The sequence below is a fragment of the Protopterus annectens genome, chromosome 3.part1 (assembly GCF_019279795.1).
Source record: "Protopterus annectens isolate FY-2018-M chromosome 3.part1, PAN1.0, whole genome shotgun sequence".
Lineage (NCBI taxonomy): Eukaryota > Metazoa > Chordata > Ceratodontiformes > Protopteridae > Protopterus > Protopterus annectens.
In genome coordinates this window covers 1,690,834,424-1,690,853,090 of record NC_056732.1, presented here as the reverse complement: position 1 = coordinate 1,690,853,090, position 18,667 = coordinate 1,690,834,424, and positions in this window count along the sequence as shown.

Genomic DNA, 18,667 nt, shown 5'->3' with positions numbered 1-18,667 from the left:
ATGAAGAATAAGAAGAAGAAATCCACAAAACAACAAAGAGAAGGGGTGGGGTGAGAGAAAAAAAAAGAAACCATTAGTAACTTCACAGATAATATACAAAGCTTTTTACAATTAATTTACTCTGTTCTGTTACATTTTAATTTTAACAGCACCAGCTGCTAAGGAATTCCTTTGTTATCTTGAATACTACCCTGTTCCTAACAAATATACACTATAGTACAGATCATATCGCATCCATCAATCATTCATGGGTGCATATATTGCACATATCCACATTCCATGTGCAATGATTACACCTGACAGCAGGCCATCCAAGCCACAAGTTTAGAGGTCTGAACTTAAAATGTTATAATGATGATTACATATCAGTACTGTATTTTTATTGATGAAAACCTAAAACAGTATTGTAAACAACTGAGTTTTATATTTGGGAAGTGTGGTATTTGAACCCACGACCAGTGACTACTGTAATACTGCACTTTTCCTTTGGAATACAGTATAATGCAAGCACACCTCCCTTCTACACTTTATAGATTCATGTTCATGCAGCTATGGTTAGGAAAGTGCAAAGCTTAACCCAACATGCAAACAACATTTACTGAGATAATGTGCAACTGTTGCTTTGTGTGACAGACCATACCTTTCAACCTTTCAGAGCAGGAAATCTGCACAGTTCATAAAATAATGGGGGTAAAATAACCCATAAATAGGAACATATTTTAAATCTTGCTCTTACACACATGGAGAGCTGTATAGGATTTGTGTTAACATACATTTTGACACTCATTATTTAGTGACTGCAATATCAATTTGCCAGACAACCATAAATCTTACTATGAACAGACCAAACCAGCGAGTCATGAATCTGGATATTCAGCAAAAGTATAGACAAGTGAGAGCTATGCTACAGACTAATGCATGCATACTTGCTTTTACAGTTCAGATATCATTCTCAATTCTAGACCACTGTATGATATAACAACTAATCCAGCTTTTAGCTGTTAAGGCTGAAATAACAGTACTTTATATAATTATGTTTACATACCACAAGTTTCTCTCATCCTGGTACTCTCTTCTGCAGCTGTACAAAGAGAAAAAAAGAAAGAAGCATTATGAATACCAGTTTTTACCATATTCAGTGTTACTACTAAATGCAATGAATACTTACACATCTATGGGGTGCTCCCTGCCTGAAACACTCCCTGATACAACAACCAAGGGTTTCCAGTTTTCTCCTTCAGAGGTCATCAAGATGGTGACGGCATTGCTCCCCAGTGTGTGTGATACCAGTTGCATGGGCAGAGTCCTTGCCAGACTAGACCTGGCTTTAGATTTGTACTAATGGCCTGTAAAACTTCTCTGCAGGAGGCAGGGGCGATGATCCTTAACCAGAAGCTCAACAAACACCTTATACTCCTGAACATCCCAGGATTGAGCCCGGAGGCAACCACCTTCTCCAATGACACCAGCCATGTCTGCATAAGGTCAAGCTAAATGTCTAATGTGCGTTTCCTACCAATTCCACTTGAAATAGCATGCTTTCTCACCAATAGCGTTTACTGAGAGTGCGCACTGTCTGCATTTTGATACATTTGAAAAAAACTGCTCTCTGCTTACCATCCTGCAAACATGGTAAAACAAGTGTATTTGTTTGTACTATGGTAAGCAGAGCACAGCTTTTTCAAATGTGTCAAACAGAAGACAGATCATATAAAAAACTGAATTGTGAAAGTAACATTTCAAAAGTACCATTCATATAAGATAAGCTTAATTGTGACTTTAAATGAAAACTACCAAATGTAGAAATAACCTCCCTTACATTCCTGAGAAGAATTGCAGTTTCCTATCACAAGCATCTGTTATTCTTAGCTCATCCCTTAGACACTTGATAAAGCGGGTCTATATTAGATTCTCAAAAGCAGACAATGTCGAATCTGACATTGTCGACACGAGAATAGCGAAACTGCCAAACATCGAACAAGTACATGGAAATCTCCGTAAGGGGAGATTTCCATTTACTTCAATGTACTGTAGTCTCAGAGTTGGTATATTTAAGTAGCGGGAGGTGTGGGGGGTGCAGGGGGGCTTGCCCCCTGCCTACACTGTTTATTTTTTTTTTTGTTGTTGTTTTTATTTTTTTTTTCTGAACATTCGATGTTTTAACCTTTAACTTAATGTTTCGACCTTTAGTGATTCAAACTGTTAAATATTCAATGTTCTAATAGAGACCCGATAAAGCAATTACAAAGAGTTATTCCGTTTAGAATCTTTTATACAGAGAATAATATGGCAGTGGTTTCTAATGAACCATAGGCTATATAAAAGTGGTAATGTAAGATATAGGGCAGGATTCATGAAGGCTTGCACGGAGTGTAAGAGACGTGTAACACTCCATGCAAGCCTCGCGATCCAGGAACAGCCCTAAACTCCGTGTAAGAGACCAGCTAAAACGTCTCTTACACGGACTGGGCATGGACATGCTAAATACCTCACTTGCAGCCGAAAGGTATGCAAATGAGGTATATTAGCGATCCACGAAGCAGAAACCAGCCCATGTAAGAGACGTTTTAGCTGCAGAAATGTACTCAGTTGACAACTGAGTACGTTTCTGCAAATTTCACAACGGAGCCATGTCAGCTCCAAATAAAGGGTGCATATGTGTCAGGCAGCATGCCAATGGCCAAATATGTGGCCATTGGCAAGGTAACGCGATGTAAAAATAATAAAAATATAATTTTTTTTTTTCGGTGATCGCCTATGTTGAAACGCAGCGCAGCCCCACGCAAACGGGCTGCGCTGTATAAAACATAAAAATGAAGGTTATAAACCCACAAATGTGGGTTTTATGCAATACATGGAATGACAATGCAGGGACCAGCAGACCAAAAACAACATGGCCACCGTGTAGTGGTTGCTAAGGGGGGAAACTGAGTGTAAGACATGTAACTAAGCATTAGTAGGCAATCTCATGTAAATGAGGGTTAGGATACTGAATCTCACAGTCACATAGCAAATGAGCACGGTCTGAGTAGTGTAAGAGATACATAAGGGGAGGAATAGAGTAGGAGATAGGTGACATCACAGGGGGGAATGGTAGAAAGAAATGCAGTTCATTGGAGGTCAGTGTAACATGACAGATGACAGACACAGATCAGGGAAAGAGGAGTGCCACAAGATAAGTCTGGGAAAGTCAAGAAATGGAAGGTGTACACTGTTACTTACACTAAAGTTTCTTGCTGGGCGTGCATGTGCACGTGTGTACGCCATGAAGCGCGAGTACGGCAGTGTGCGTGCGTGTAAGGCAGACTGAGCATGTGGGAGCGTGTTGGTAGATGTTTAACACTGTTTGCGCTGGTGTGCGCGTGTGTAGGGCAGGCTGAGCATGTAGGAGGCTGTTGGCAGACTTGTAACACAGTTTGCGCGGGTGTGCGCGCGTTTTAACCCGAATAAGTAGATTCTGAACCATGTAAGCACGTGTGCGCGCGTGTAAGCCACTGTGAGCGTGTTTCTGCTGGTATGCACGTTGCTCCCCCCTGAGGAAACAGAAAGGAAAAAGGAAGCAACAGAATTAGTAGGAAGCTAGCAGGGAATACTGCTGAAGCTAGCAGGTGAAAACAATTAGAAGCAGGCAATTACACAGGCAGAATAGTAGCCCAGCCCAGCAGTTAAAACTCTGCAAACAGCAGTGCAGGATGTTTCTCTCAAGAGACACTGCAAGACAGGAGTAAGCTAATAGAAGTGAAAACTGAAAAAGCTTCACTCAGAGCAGAAATGTTAGGGGCTGCCATAGCTGTCATAATGAGACATAGGCGACTTGCTGAGGATGGTGACAATGCAGATGGTGCCGGACAACCCACAGTGAGGAGACGGAGAAGAGTGTACAAGCCCAGGGTCACCTACCACGGGTTACATGAGCTGGAGATAGTAGAGCGCTATAGAGTGGACAGAGACCTCCTGCAGCAAATAATTGAGCTGTGCAGGCCACGCCTCACACACAGAACCAACAGAGGGGAACCCATCCCAGTGGAAACCAAGGTATGTGTTGGCCTAAGAATACTAGCAACAGGTACCTTCCAGAGACAAACTGGTGATATGATGGGGATATCACAGGCATCAGCCTCCAGGGTACTGCACCAGTTCCTGGATGCCATGTCAGCACATGTCGGTGATCATGTATAGTTCCCCAATGCCCGTGAGGTATTGGCCAGCAATATGCGTCTTTTCCAGCAAATAGCGGAATACCCTGAGGTAGTGGGTGCAATAGACTGCACGCACATATGCATCAAAGCACCAGCCGATGAGCGGGGTAGGGCCTACATTAACCGCAAGGGCTTCCCCTCCATCAACTGCCAGGTCGTGTGTGATGCCCAGGGCATAATAATGAATGTGTGTGCTGGCTGCCGTGGGAGTTACCATGATTCCCACATCTGGCATTTGACGCAGCTGTACCAGACATTTGCCAATGGGGACATCCCACATTCCCACATGGACACCTAGTGGGGGATGCAGGTTATGCACTGGAGCCGTGGCTGATGACACCCATCAGAAACGCACACACACCTGAACAGGAACGCCATAATGAGGCACATGCACAAACACATAATGTAATAGAGCGTGTGTTTGGGCTGCTCAAGTCACGGTTCAGGTGTCTGGACACATCTGGTGGAGCCTTGCAGTACACACCAACTACATGTACCCAAATTGTCATGGTATGTGCTATGCTACATAATATGATCTTGCAAAAACAGCTGCAGCAGGACCAGCATAGGGCTGGGCCAAACAGCCCCCCACCATTGCCAAGGCCATCACAGGCAGAGCATGACTCGGAGGAGGAACAACCTGAGCCTGCCCCAGTAGGCAGAAGGAGGCGTGCCCAGTATGCCCTGGCCTGGGAAAAGAGGCAATGCATAGCACATACACTGGCTCAGTAGGAACCCTGGGAATGATACCCCCTCTGACTCACTCAAATAATAACATGGATGCCTAAAATGACATGACCTGCTCACAAACATGTACAGGGAGTGTAATATGCGCATCCGACAGAGGCAGCCCTGCAGCACCATCTGAGGCATGAATGCCATGTGTTAAGTAATGTAACACCATGTACTATATGCACACCTGAGCACCCTGACTAACATCCACCCTCACCAAGCATGAAGCCACAAAATGACGATGGGATGATCAAGTGCAATAACTGGCTGAAGTAATGCAGTTAGTCAAAGGGGAGCCAATGTGTTTCAGGCTGGGAAGACATGCGGAGCATGACAAGATGCACCACCTGCTAGGGGTGGCGTGCACCTATCAGTCCATGCCCCATGGATACTGGCAAAGGCTGTCAGTACCCACAGCATGCCCTGAATAGGTAAGTCTCAAAACACAAACCCACCTTCATAGGTACCACAAGGGATAGGAACCTAGATGTAATGCTACCCAATGCCAGAAGTCTAAACAGCAAGATGTGTGCAGTGTAAACTCACACAGTATGGAGAATGTAGATATCAGTCCTGTAATAGAGAACTGGGTCAAGGCTCACATCAGCACCCTAACACTACCAGGTCACACCTCATACTGTGCTGTACAGCTGCAAAACATGGAACAAGCTACAAAAGGAGGGTGACTAGCAATAAATGTCAAGGATAACCACACCCCCATGTTGGTACCACAACAAGAAGCAGCATGGATTAGCCATGATCAAATACCAATGGCTAAAACCACCTCCCAGTATATAGCCTGCTGCAGACTACTGTCCTAATACCAGGAACTGCACCTGGCCTATGTTGGAATACATGAATATATCAAGCCCCCCAAACCACATTATATTGCTTGACTGAAAATACCCAGACATACACTGGGAGCACTATACTAGCACCAACACAGTCGGAGAAAAGTTCCCTGAATCCATAAACCAAAATGCCCAGGAACAATGTACCACTCCCACAAGAGGGGTAAGCATACTGGATGTGATAATCAGCAACATGTGTACTGGATGGCAAGATGAGAAGTGTATCCTTCACTGGTAAGACCAGACCATAGAGTAATCACACTGGATATACACATCCCGACCCCAGTCCCTGGCCAGAATACCACAGTGAAAAACATGTGTAAAGCATAGGTTGCACCCCTCCAAACCGATGTGGAATCCACGAAAGGTCCTGTGCAAGTGCAGAATATGGGACACACCACAGAACATGTTATACAGGCATTACATGAACACAGCCAGGAATGCTTGGAGTATGCAATCACAAATAACAACAAGACACAATGTCATACACGCAGGCATCTGGCATGCTGGACTCCAGCCATTACCAAACCATGCAAGAGAATGAGGAAGCTACCACATGATAGAGCAAACATAAAAAGGGAAGTAATCACTGATCAGTAGTATGGCAATAACATATGTCCACACATACAATCCACTAAGGCCAGCCACAACAAGTAGAATCTGTGAATCCAGAGGCAATGTGACACCTGTCCCAAGTACACAGACAACCACAACTCCCCCCAATAAATACAAATATATGTGATAGATGCAACCATGTATCCAAACCGGAGGCTGAGCTCCCCCAACTCAGTACTCTCAAAACTAGTCAGGAGGAGAAAGTAACCACATACACCACAAGCGCAGTCCCACATAGACCTACCACAACTGTAAACCAAACACATAAACACAGAAAAACATTCCCGGAGGCCCTAATTACAAACACACCACACAAACAGAAGCCTCCAAAGCAGATTACAAGCAACCACAACCTCCAAACATAGCACATGCAACACATAGTACACAAAGCTGGTGTGCCAAACAGTCATAGGCCAGAAGGAGAAACAACATGCCTGATACAGTTGTAATAGGTGTCTGTATAGGCAGACACACTGCTGTCCCACTCACCAGACTGAACAAGGGAAAGGGTACAGTAAGCTGCCTGTAGGCTGCCACAATATGCCACATAACACAAGTACGCAGGTCATCCCAAAGCAAGCAGAAATATGATGCACTCAATGTCCATGCTGGTGTGAATGACCTGAGATGTACCTCCCTGGTCTACATGAAAAGAGACATGGATGAGCTCTCTGAGTTTGTACCCCAGGCCGGTATGACACTGGCTGTGTGCAGCATCCAACCCTCACCAAGAATGATGCCACAGTACAAACACAGAATGATCATGTTTAACATGTGGCACAGTTACAGCTATCAGTCCAAGAGGGTCTAATGTCTGTCTGCTTGAGATGTCAAGCATGACAAGCCATGCTGCTGTTCCAGGGATGGCTTTCACCTGTTACCCCTGTGCATCTGGATACTGGATAAAGCCTTTGCCACCTCCATATAGCCATATGTAGGCAAGGCCAAAAAGACTACCCACCACGCTAGAAAACATAAGTGGTAAGAAACATAAGGGTAATGCTGACCAATGCCAGATGTGTAAACTGCAATATGCATGCCCCTGAGGCACTTCCCAGTATGGAGAACATCGATGTCTGTGCAGTGACAGAAGCCTGCTGCAAGCCTAGTGATAGCACACCAGCACTACCAGGTTATACCACATATCATGCGTTATGGCCCCAACACCTGGACCAAAACATCAAAGGAGGGGGAGTATCCATATGCAGCACAGATACCCATACGGCCAGGTAACTGACAATGCACAAACCAGCGGAGACCACCCATGTGCACCTAAGTGTAGTCAAAACTGCTGTACAGTCTGTAGCATGCAACAGACCACACTCTCACACACAAGAACTCCACCCAGACATCCTGAAGACACTGGACAGTATGAATGTCCCACCAAATACCAGACAAGGTACACACAAATTACCACATAGGTGGCAAACCATTATGTATGCAAGGAGTAATCAGGGACCTAGGGACACAAGTCGACAGTAATCTGTCATGTGACACACAATGCCAATGTGGCTAGGAAGATTGTCGATACTGGACACCGTATCATGAAAGGATTCACATCTACATCAACAGAGGTCACTGTGCCGCTGTACTGTTCCCTTATCAGACCCATAATCTAGTACAATGACTCATATGGGATGTACCGTATGTGACACCTGCAGCGGTTCGGGAGACCTCATAGTTACCCCACCAAGAGGATAAAGGGTGTGAAATATATGTCATATGCTGCCTGGCTGTAGACACCCCAGCTGAATGCAGTCACAGACTGCCTACACAGAGGCATTGTATGTCTGTTGTACAAGGCCATGTCCAACACAGGAGTAATGGACTTGCTCCACCACAGGAAATCAAAGCCATTGGAGCTGTGAGAGTGACAGATGTCAGCCTCAACACATAATGAAATAGGATGTGCTGGAGGGACAGATACATAACCCAGAGGCTCCCCACACCCAGAAACAGGATCCCAATCCATGTTAGGCAGAGCCCCTCACTGACACCCCTCAACAGGAATATTGCCAAGTGGATGGATGATCGTACATGTATACTGGGAGTCTTCACTGTGTCACGACCAGACAGAGGCACAGTAAAGAAATTCATAAATGGCCATAATAGTCACATAGCAAGGGGCGGCGAAAGACACACACACTCTGGCTAGGCTTACTAATTTCCTAGTGTGGATAGCCTAGTATGAACCCATGAACCTATGAAGATACAAATTGTACAGGACACTAAGGATAATCACAAGGCTTACTTAACTGATGGTAGGAACCATGCTGGGCATCCACAGAAATGCTCCGAATCACACAGATATTACAAACAACATACCAAACACACAGACATATTGCTAACATACAACCTGACAGGTGCAGTGCAAACCCCCCCCCCCCCGAATGCAAAATATCTATCCCAGCAGACTGCTGGTCCCCTGACATTGCAGATGCTGAGGTAACAGCCATCATCTGCAAAGCAAAACACACAGCAGCAAAGGTATGTGACGGTGTCCTGGGCTGAGGCCAACATGGACTCCAAGAATAATGGAATGCCAAATCACACTACTGCCCAATGTCAGCCTTACCACAGGATATGTACCCAAAGAGCAGTGTACAGCAACAGTGGTCCTTCACAACAAAGGTGTAGCCTGAATGGATACTGCAAACTACCACCCCAGGATCCTGACAAGTTTGGTCTGCACAGCTATGGAAAGGATCAGTATGTACCGCAGACATAAAGCTATTGTGGACCTACTGATACTGGACCCTACACAGTGTGGCTGTTGTAACTGCAGATCCTGCCCCTAAACATGTTTGACCCATTTGAAGCAGTCATTATGGTCATTGATGAGGGCAATGTGGTCCACACAGTGTAGCTGGACCGTGCATATGCTTCTAGACAATACCCTACGAGTTCAGTATGGATATGTTCACCAGCTTAAATATATACCCCTATGTCAGTAGAGGGGTTGCAAACCAGACCAAGGACAGAACTGACATGGTCAGACATGCTGCATCCATGTCAGACTACAAAGCAGATATGAGTGGCATCCCACAAGGCCTGGTCCTGGGCCCCCCCCCCGTTCTGTATATATGTCCCATAGGTATAGGCCAACATGGAAGGACTGTGACTGAACACGTATGCAGAGGAGTACAAACAGCCCACCATATCCGACCCCCAGCTGACACAAGCAACCCACAAAAGGGCCACCTACAAACAGACAACTGGAGCCATAGCCATGTCAGCAAGCTAATTGCAGAACTGTGTATAGACAACCACCGTGGATATACAGTAAGTGCCCACAAATTACCACACAGGTGTTAACCCATTACGTACGTAACATGTAATGAGAGACCTGGGGACAAAAGGTGATAGATATCCTGCACTGGACAAACATGTGGCTGTAGTGTTCGCAGAAACATACTATATACCCACCCAATCATGAAGGTTGTCAGATGTAGATAAGGGGAGGTCACTGTGGCTCTGCAGTCATCCTTCATCAGCGTCACAATTGACTAAAATAGCCCCTGTGGGATATACCTCAGCAGACACCTCCATCAACTGTAAAGTCCACAACAGTACCCCACCAGGAGTAGCAAAGAGCATGAACAGATGCCATGTGTTGCCTGAGTAAACAAACTGCAGCCCCACACACTGCCATACTGCCCAGCTACAGGCAAGCTGTGCCTGATGTATGAAGCCATGTCCAACCTGGAATCAATGAACATGCTGCACCTTGTACAATCTGAATGGCAGTGAGCTATGCACATGAGAGACCTGAACCCCAGCACTGACATACATAGGACAAGCTGTACAGAATGATCCATAACACATAAGGCACCCCCACTCTTCAGTAAACTCCCGGTACAGGTCAGCCAGAGAGTCACCTATCGACACCCCTCAAGAGGAATCCTGATGAGTGGATGGGAGATGGTAGGCTAACCCTGGGTATCACTGTTATGTCAGAGGTAGACGGAGGCACAGTATACTAACCATGACATATGTCATGGCAAACTCCAGTTATAATGTGTGTCGAAGGACAACACACCCTGTGACTAGCATCAGAAATGGCCTAGGGAAAAACGCTAGTGTTTGCCAATGTCCACCCATGTTGTGGAATACACTACCAATGTTGGACGAGCCTGGTGTAGGTAGTCCATATCTGAACATAATGCAACATGGTCATATGTGCACAACTGGCCCCTACACAGTCTGTTGTGCTCACTATGAAGATGTCAAGCAGTGATAGGACTAAAGCCCAGGATACTGTCCACCACAGTGAAAGTACTGAACCAGTACACTATACGGTACTACAGTGTTAGGTCATTATGAAAGTATGTTGACAACTGTCTGCAAAGTATCCCATGCAATCCCTGCAGGCACAGTATAATCCCTGTTGTGGCTGACATGAAGCAGTTGGCCAGTTAGTACACAACATGATACCCAACACACAACCATAAACGTGAGATATTGTTGAAGTTCACACACACCCAAATATGTGGTGGACTTCAGAGTGCAACATAAGGAAAGCTCGCACTGGGCATGCTCGCACACTTTGATAAATGAGGCATATGTCAGACAACATGCCATGGAAAGGCTGAACTGGGCATGCTCACACACTTAGGCCATATCTCCGTTTAGCAGTTGGCCACACATATCTGGTATTTGTACGTGTCATTCCAGGAACCAACCACAACACAGCAATCTGCCCAGTGCACACAGTAAATGACTACAGAGACATAAGTGATATAGTGGATCGCCGTCATATGCAAACATCTTCCACAGATACACAAGTTGGTCATAGGAACAGGGAATGCTATGGCAATAAATACCTGCAAACAGTAGAACAGCACAACAAATATTGTGCATCTGACAATTGAACATATGGGTGTAGAGGTCAATACTAGGCTTGTTGCCCTAGGGAATGACAGCTCAGGCAGAGTGTGCTTGGCATCTGCATCCCCAGTACAGTAGGCTACTGTGCCACTGTAAAGTAGGTCACATAAGGCAACGTGTGAGGCTAGTGAGCTGTGCCTCTGTCAAGCAGGGGCACAGTGGAAATGCCAGTGTTTGAATGTGCTAAGCCACAGCCATGTTGTCGGTGTGTGCTGGAAGAGGGTTGCTGAGGATCTCTAACAGTAAGTGGCTGTCAATAACAGACTGAGGGGAGCCCTATCTGCATTCTCTGGACAATTCCACTGTCAACACTGTGTTGTGATGATTATGTGTGAATGAAGTGCCGTGCCGGAACTGTTCACAGATGTCCTCCCTCTGTGGGCTACAGCTCTGCAATGTATTAGCTCACTCTGTCTGTTGTACGGCTCATATATGGCTGGTGTACACCTGACAGGTGTCTTGTTGTGGAGCAGTCATGGGTATATGTGGGATAGCATGATCAATGCAAACCATACACATGCTCATAGAATGCAATTGTCAAGGATTATGCTGAGTGGCCAGTATAGTCCCCCAGCATGGGTCCTTTGAAGTCGTCCACCCCAGTCTTCACAAGTGTAGAGTCTGCTTGTGCTAAATACAGTTTGTGTGCAGTGGCAACCTTGCCTGGGGGTGGAGATGGGATATGGATGTCCAGGGAAAGGTGGGTATGGTCAGATATCAACAATGGTGGTCTACCTCTGGTGTGGAACAGTGAGTACCCATGTTGCAGATGGACAGGTGCCATATGTATTCCCCCATGTGGCTGTGGTGTGTGGTTCTGCCATAGCACATGGACCCACAAATTGTAGTGGCTGTAGGGTAAAGTGGTAGAGGCCTGAGTAGTTCTCACACACAATATGCCTGTACCTGATGTTAACAACTGGAATGATGTATGTGAACACATGCATATCCCGGCACTGTTCCCAGGGAAGCTAAGTGTGTGTCCTGGATGTGAGTGTGGTGTTCTGGACTGGTTGTGTTGTGTGTTACAGGTCCTGTGTTCACGAAGCATGGTATAGAACATAACCTGCCAGTGCGATGTGCATATCTGACCCTGACGTAGGTGGCTGCAAATGCATATATATGCTATCCCCTACCTGACAGGTAGTACTAGATGTACATACCTCTGTAGAAATAAAGATGTCAGCACCCTATAAATACTGCAGGTGCAGACCAGATGACCAGTAATTTGGTTAGCGCGCTCTGCTAATTTGTTTCCTTCAAGTGTCATAATATAGATAGATAGGGGTTTGAATCCTGCAACTGCCCAGTGTGTATGGAGGGGGGTTAGTGTGTGTGCAAGTCTGTGTGAGGGACATGTCCCTTTTGGCAACTGTGAAAGCACTCTACAGGATGCACATTCCCCTATATCAGCACGGATGATGTCAGCACCCTATAAGTACAGCAGGAGAAGAGACACCTCCCAATAATTCGAATAGCGCGCTCTGCTAATGCGTCTGTCATGAGTGTCATAACATAGTTAGGTAGGGGTTTGAATCCTGCAACTGCCCAGTGTGTGTGGAGGGGGGTTAGTGTGTGTGCAAGTCTGTGTGAGGGAGATGTCCCTTTTGGCAACTGTGAAAGCACTCTACAGGATGCACATTCCCCTATATCAGCACGGATGATGTCAGCACCCTATAAGTACAGCAGGAGAAGAGACACCTCCCAGTCATTCGAATAGCGTGCTCCGCTAATGCGTCTGTCACGAGTGTCATAACATAGTTAGGTAGGAGTTTGAAACCTGCAAATGGCATGTGTGTGTGTTTGGATGTGGGGACTTTGTGTGTGTGCAATTCTTTATGAAAAACATGTGCTTTTTTGCAATCAGGAGATCACACTACATGATGCACATTACCCTTTCCAAACAGTGATGATGTCAGCACCCTACACATACAGCTGGAGAAGAGGCATCTGCCAGTAATCCGAATAGCGCAATCTGCTACAGCATCACTCTCAAGTGTCATAACATAGTTAGGTAGGGGTTTGAAACCTGCAAGTGTGTGTGTGTTTGGATGTGGGGAGTTTGTGTGTGTGCAATTCTGTATGAAAAACATGTTAGTTTTGGCAATCAGGAACATGTTAGTTTTGGCAATCAGGAGATCACACTACCTGATGCACATTACCCTTTCAAAACACTGATGATGTCAGCACCCTATAAGTACGGCCAGAGAAGAGGAACCATCTAGTAATCTGAATAGTGCATTTCGCTAATGCGTCTCTCTCACGTGTCGTGACTTAGTTAGGTAGGGGTATGAATCCTGCAAATAGCAAGTCTGCGTGTGTGTGTGTGTGTGTGGGGTTAGTAGGGTGTGTGTAAATGCAAGTGTGAGAGAACAGATCCTTTTGGCAAATACTACAATACACCAGATGCTGCATATTCCCCCAGTAAACACAGGGGATGTCACCACACTATCAGCACAGACAAACAGGGCTATTCGGCCAGTAATGCCAATAGTGCGCTCTGCTACTGGGTCTATTACCATTGTCAGAGTACAGATAGGTATGTTTTGGTAACCCACAACTGCCACGTGTGGTTGTGTCACACATTATGACCTTGTGTGGGTCTTTGTGCATAACAATGCATGCCATAGCCTAAACCAGCAATGGCATTGCACACATGATGTATGTGTGTGACACATACACATAAATACCTGTGACCTGCAGTAGTTACCATGTCTGACACATGCCTCGAGTGGATAAATGGTATTTGCAATGCATAACAATATGACTGTGTCTTACTGTGCAGGGGCCGCACGAGGTATATGTCTATACAGTGTGGGTGTATATGGTAAAATGCCTACAGCAGGGGATACACATCTGGTCTGGGCCATATAGTCTACATGTAGTCGATGTATAGGTGCTGCATGTTCTCACCTGTTGTGGGAGTGGTAACATGTCATTCCACTGCAATTCAGTGACCACATGCTGGGAACCCTTCAACTAGTGTGTTGTAGCTACAGTAATGCTCACGCACAATGTTTGGCTGGATGCAGTCCAGCCATATAAAGACATTTCCTGAGACTGTCATATTGCCAGTGTTGTTATGGAGGATAGGTGGTTTTCCTGTGTATGGGAGGGTTGTGTGTGCCAGGCTATGAACCAGACGGCAGTCCGACACACTGGTAGCTGCACATGAATAGGCCCTGATGCTTTGTGCTGTGCCAACAACCTGGAGGTGTGTGTATCTGTGGTGCCTTGGGATACCACCCCCCTGTCAATGTGTGTTACATGTGTAGGGGACGACAGGCATGGTATGAGGCATAACCTGGCAGTGATGAGTTGCACCTGTGAGCCATGAATCAGGACTCTGGTACTGCACAGACATTGCAGTTCACCTTGCTGAGGACAGTGTCCAGTGCATGCATCTTGCGGTGTACACTGCTGGTGTTGTGTAGCAGCACTGTTAGTGTCCTAACCTGTGTGATACCCATGGAGGTGGCTATGTAATCCATGTCCTGCAGCATAAGGCAGTATGTGTGTATCAAGGAGCTTCGCCAATATACATTGGGCCATGGGTGTCACGTGCAAGCTGCCCCTTGCACATCATTGTGGCTTCCCTAGCATGTAAGCACACGTTGACAGCCAGCGGATACCCTATGAATGACATTGGAGACTGAGCAGAATGTAGACATACAACACCCTTCCTACATATAGTGGTAGCATACCTGGTGAGGGTATGATGGCAACCAAGATCAGGCTCATACTGGCCCGTGCCACATGCTGAGAGATCCCTTCTATGTTCCCTATCATGTAGTCCAGGGAGGTATGTCTCAGGTCATCCATAGTAGCATGGTCAATGACTGAGTCATATGTGTCCATGCCTCTGACTGACCTGTATGCATGTGTTTTGTGATGGACCATAGTGCCCCTGAGGCATATCACTGTGACCTTCACCATGTACAGCCTGTTGAGCGGGACCCCACTGCAGCAGCCAAGACAGGTGCCTGACACATCTGTAGAAGGTGTGTTGTGTAGCCCTACAGGCTGTGAGTGTGTGGCACACGGGATGTGTGTGCCATGTGTGGCATGTGCTCTGTTCCGACATAACATATGCCTGTGTGCCAGCTGCGGAGGTGTGTGATGCTCAGGCAGGATGCTATTCTGAGTCCCCACGTATGCCCCAGTGTGTTCAGCTTGCTGTCAGTGCGTGTCTATGTCTGACTGGTATTGTAGTCACTGTAGTATGACATGCCACCTGACAGGGTATGGCATTACTGGGTTCAGAGTGCTCAGTCCCCAGATTGGCTATGTGGTGGCATCCCATACATGTGTTGTACGTTCCTGGCCAAGGGTGATGGTTGACTGCATACATGTGGCAGCTGTGACATTGCCACATGACTCACATAAACCACAACTGGACCATAGAGGTGATTCACAGGTTACCTTTGCATATGCTACTCTAGTAGTGTGATTGCCATGGTGAGTACCAACACATAGGGCCAATGGGGAACAACATACTGAAGGTGTGTATGTGTGGGTGTACTGCTACTGTTTCATAGCACTGGCATATATGACTGCACACGTGGGTAAATGCCAGGTAAGACATGTGCAATGTGTCACAGGCAACGTACATGCGAACAGGACAGACAGTGACGTTCTGTCATGTGTAAACTTGACATACGATCGCACGCTATGCAGATGTCACTAGGAGTCCACAGAAGCACTGTAACTCTGCATTGCAGGTGGAAGCAGTGTTCCAGGGAACCCCAAGCGAACATGCATGCAAACAAAGCTACAGTAAGCAGGGCTGGAAGTAGTCCATTGTACAACAAAGAAGGGGTAACACTAACAGTAGGTAACAGTGCAAATATGAAGACACTATCAACATGTACCCAGGAATGCACAGCGCAGATGCCCATGGTAGAACTGATATTATGTCATAGTTAATTGTGATTTGGATTACATTGGTACGGCACACATATCAACATGCGCAAACATCCACATTGCATAGTCGTTGTGGGCAATTTGACACCATTACTGTACATGTCCATCATTGCATATCACTACTTGCATTAGCTTCCCCCCTGTGCTACCAATGTATGTGGCTATCTGTTGACATCCTTACCACCGGCATGCAATAATGTGCAGCTGTTACACTTTGGTACGTACTATGGGTGCAGATAACAATTCAGGACAGTCATGCGGTTACTGCATCAGGCATGCTGGGATATACACACAGTCATATCAGCACACTGTACTGTTACCAACATGATACTACTAATACACTTCTATGTAGTCATCCTGTGCATCAGCAATGTGTTTACCTGTTCCCGCAATGATGTTGGAGATTGCAGGAGGTGGCACAGTGTCATCACATGCACAGGTTGTGAATTAGGTATGCCTGAGTCTGCAACTGATACCACCAATTGACATGTGTGTGTATGTGTGTTGGTGAGGGACAGCAGTACAGGGTGGGGCACTGTTGGTGCAGTGTGTGCATGTATGTGGTAGCCCTAGGTGTTAATATTTCACATGTGTGTATGCACGCACACAGTTCCACCTCATGACTGCCATATACAGGGGTTTGTGGACAGCCACAGACTGCACCTGGAGGGCATACAGATCAGTGTCTGTGGGCACGGACACGGTACCTGTGCCTGGCAGGGGTGCTACGGACCATATCCAGAACTAAGCCAGACTGCGTACTGTCATCAGATGTGTTGACTGGACACAGGTCCCTGTTGGAACTGTCCAGAGCCACGTGCACATGGTCTCCTGGGGCGTTCCGATGACAGCACAGACCCAGCATTGCTGGGGCTGCTGCTGGCACTATGGGGGCATGCGCGGGCCTGTTGTCTTCCGCGCCGACTGCCAGCTGCTGCTGTTGCTGGCATACGGCCACATCGACGCCGCAACTGCCCACCATTGCCCTGGCTCATGGTCATTTGGTTGTGGAACTGCTGTAATATGTCCCCACAATGTCTGTCTATGACATCGGTGAAATTACGGATAGCATCTGCGATGTCACACATACTGTCAGTCATGGCTGTGCGACATGCTCTCAGCTCCCTCAGACCCTGTCTGATGTATCTTTCCATACGCGACTGTGCCTGCATGACAGCCCGAAACATAGCTGAGGTTCACAGACCTCTTTGGGCACGTCTGCCAGAGGCAGTACGCCCACGGATGCTCCCATGAGAACCCATGGACAACTGTCTGTGTGGTACCATCGCAGGACCCTGCCCATGGCTGCTGTGTGGGGAAGCATGTGCCACAGGTACCACATTACCTTGGTCAATGCCTACTGTATCCTGTCCATCACCTAGGGACAATGGTGACAAAGGATGTACTGGCAACATGACTGTGTGCAATGATGGGGTTGACAGCTGTGTACTGTCAATTGGCTGACCAATGGTGGACCATGACACACCTTCCTGTACCATTACACAGATATCATCATTACCAGTACCTGTGGCACCAGATTCAGGTTCCCTGCTGCAGGACACCAGAGCAGCACCAGAACTTGTGGGAGGAAGACAGGAAACATAGTTTACAGTGTCCACACAATGTTACCAGTGATGCACTTATGCACACATGCACACATGGACACAGGCGCACATGCACACATACACACGTGGACACATGCACACATGCACACATGCACACATGGACACATGCACACAGGCACACATGCACACAGGCACACATGCACACGTGGACACGTGGACACATGCACACATGCACACATGCACACGTGGACACAGGCACACATGCACACATGCACACATGGACACATGCACACAGGCACACATGCACACAGGCACACATGCACACGTGGACACGTGTACACATGCACACATGCACACGTGGACACAGGCACACATGCACACATGCACACGTGGACACAGGCACACATGCACACATGCACACATGGACACAGGCACACCTGCACACATGCACACATGCACACCCCGCAGTATACACAAAGAGCACTACTGAGTTACACTAGTATTACTAGCACTATCAGGACTATTATAGGTATTGTTAAACACACTCACCAGCATGGATGGCCTGCCTTGCTGTAACCCCGGAGGGACCTGCAGAAATGAGGAGATTAATGTCAGTGGGCACAACTGTGCCATTGATACTGCATATGATACAGTGCAGTAGTACACCAGTTGCCTTTCACACGTCAGCTGCTGATATTGCCAATATCACACATGCACAATTACATACTATGTTAACAGCTACATACCACGGACACACCTTACACATGCATAAACTAACAGTGTACAGAACAGTCAAGTGTACATATGGCATATTACCTGCACGCTCCATGTCGTGCTGCTGTGTGGATCCAGCCTCCATCATGTGCAGGTGTATTGCTGTTGCGGTTCTGGGGCT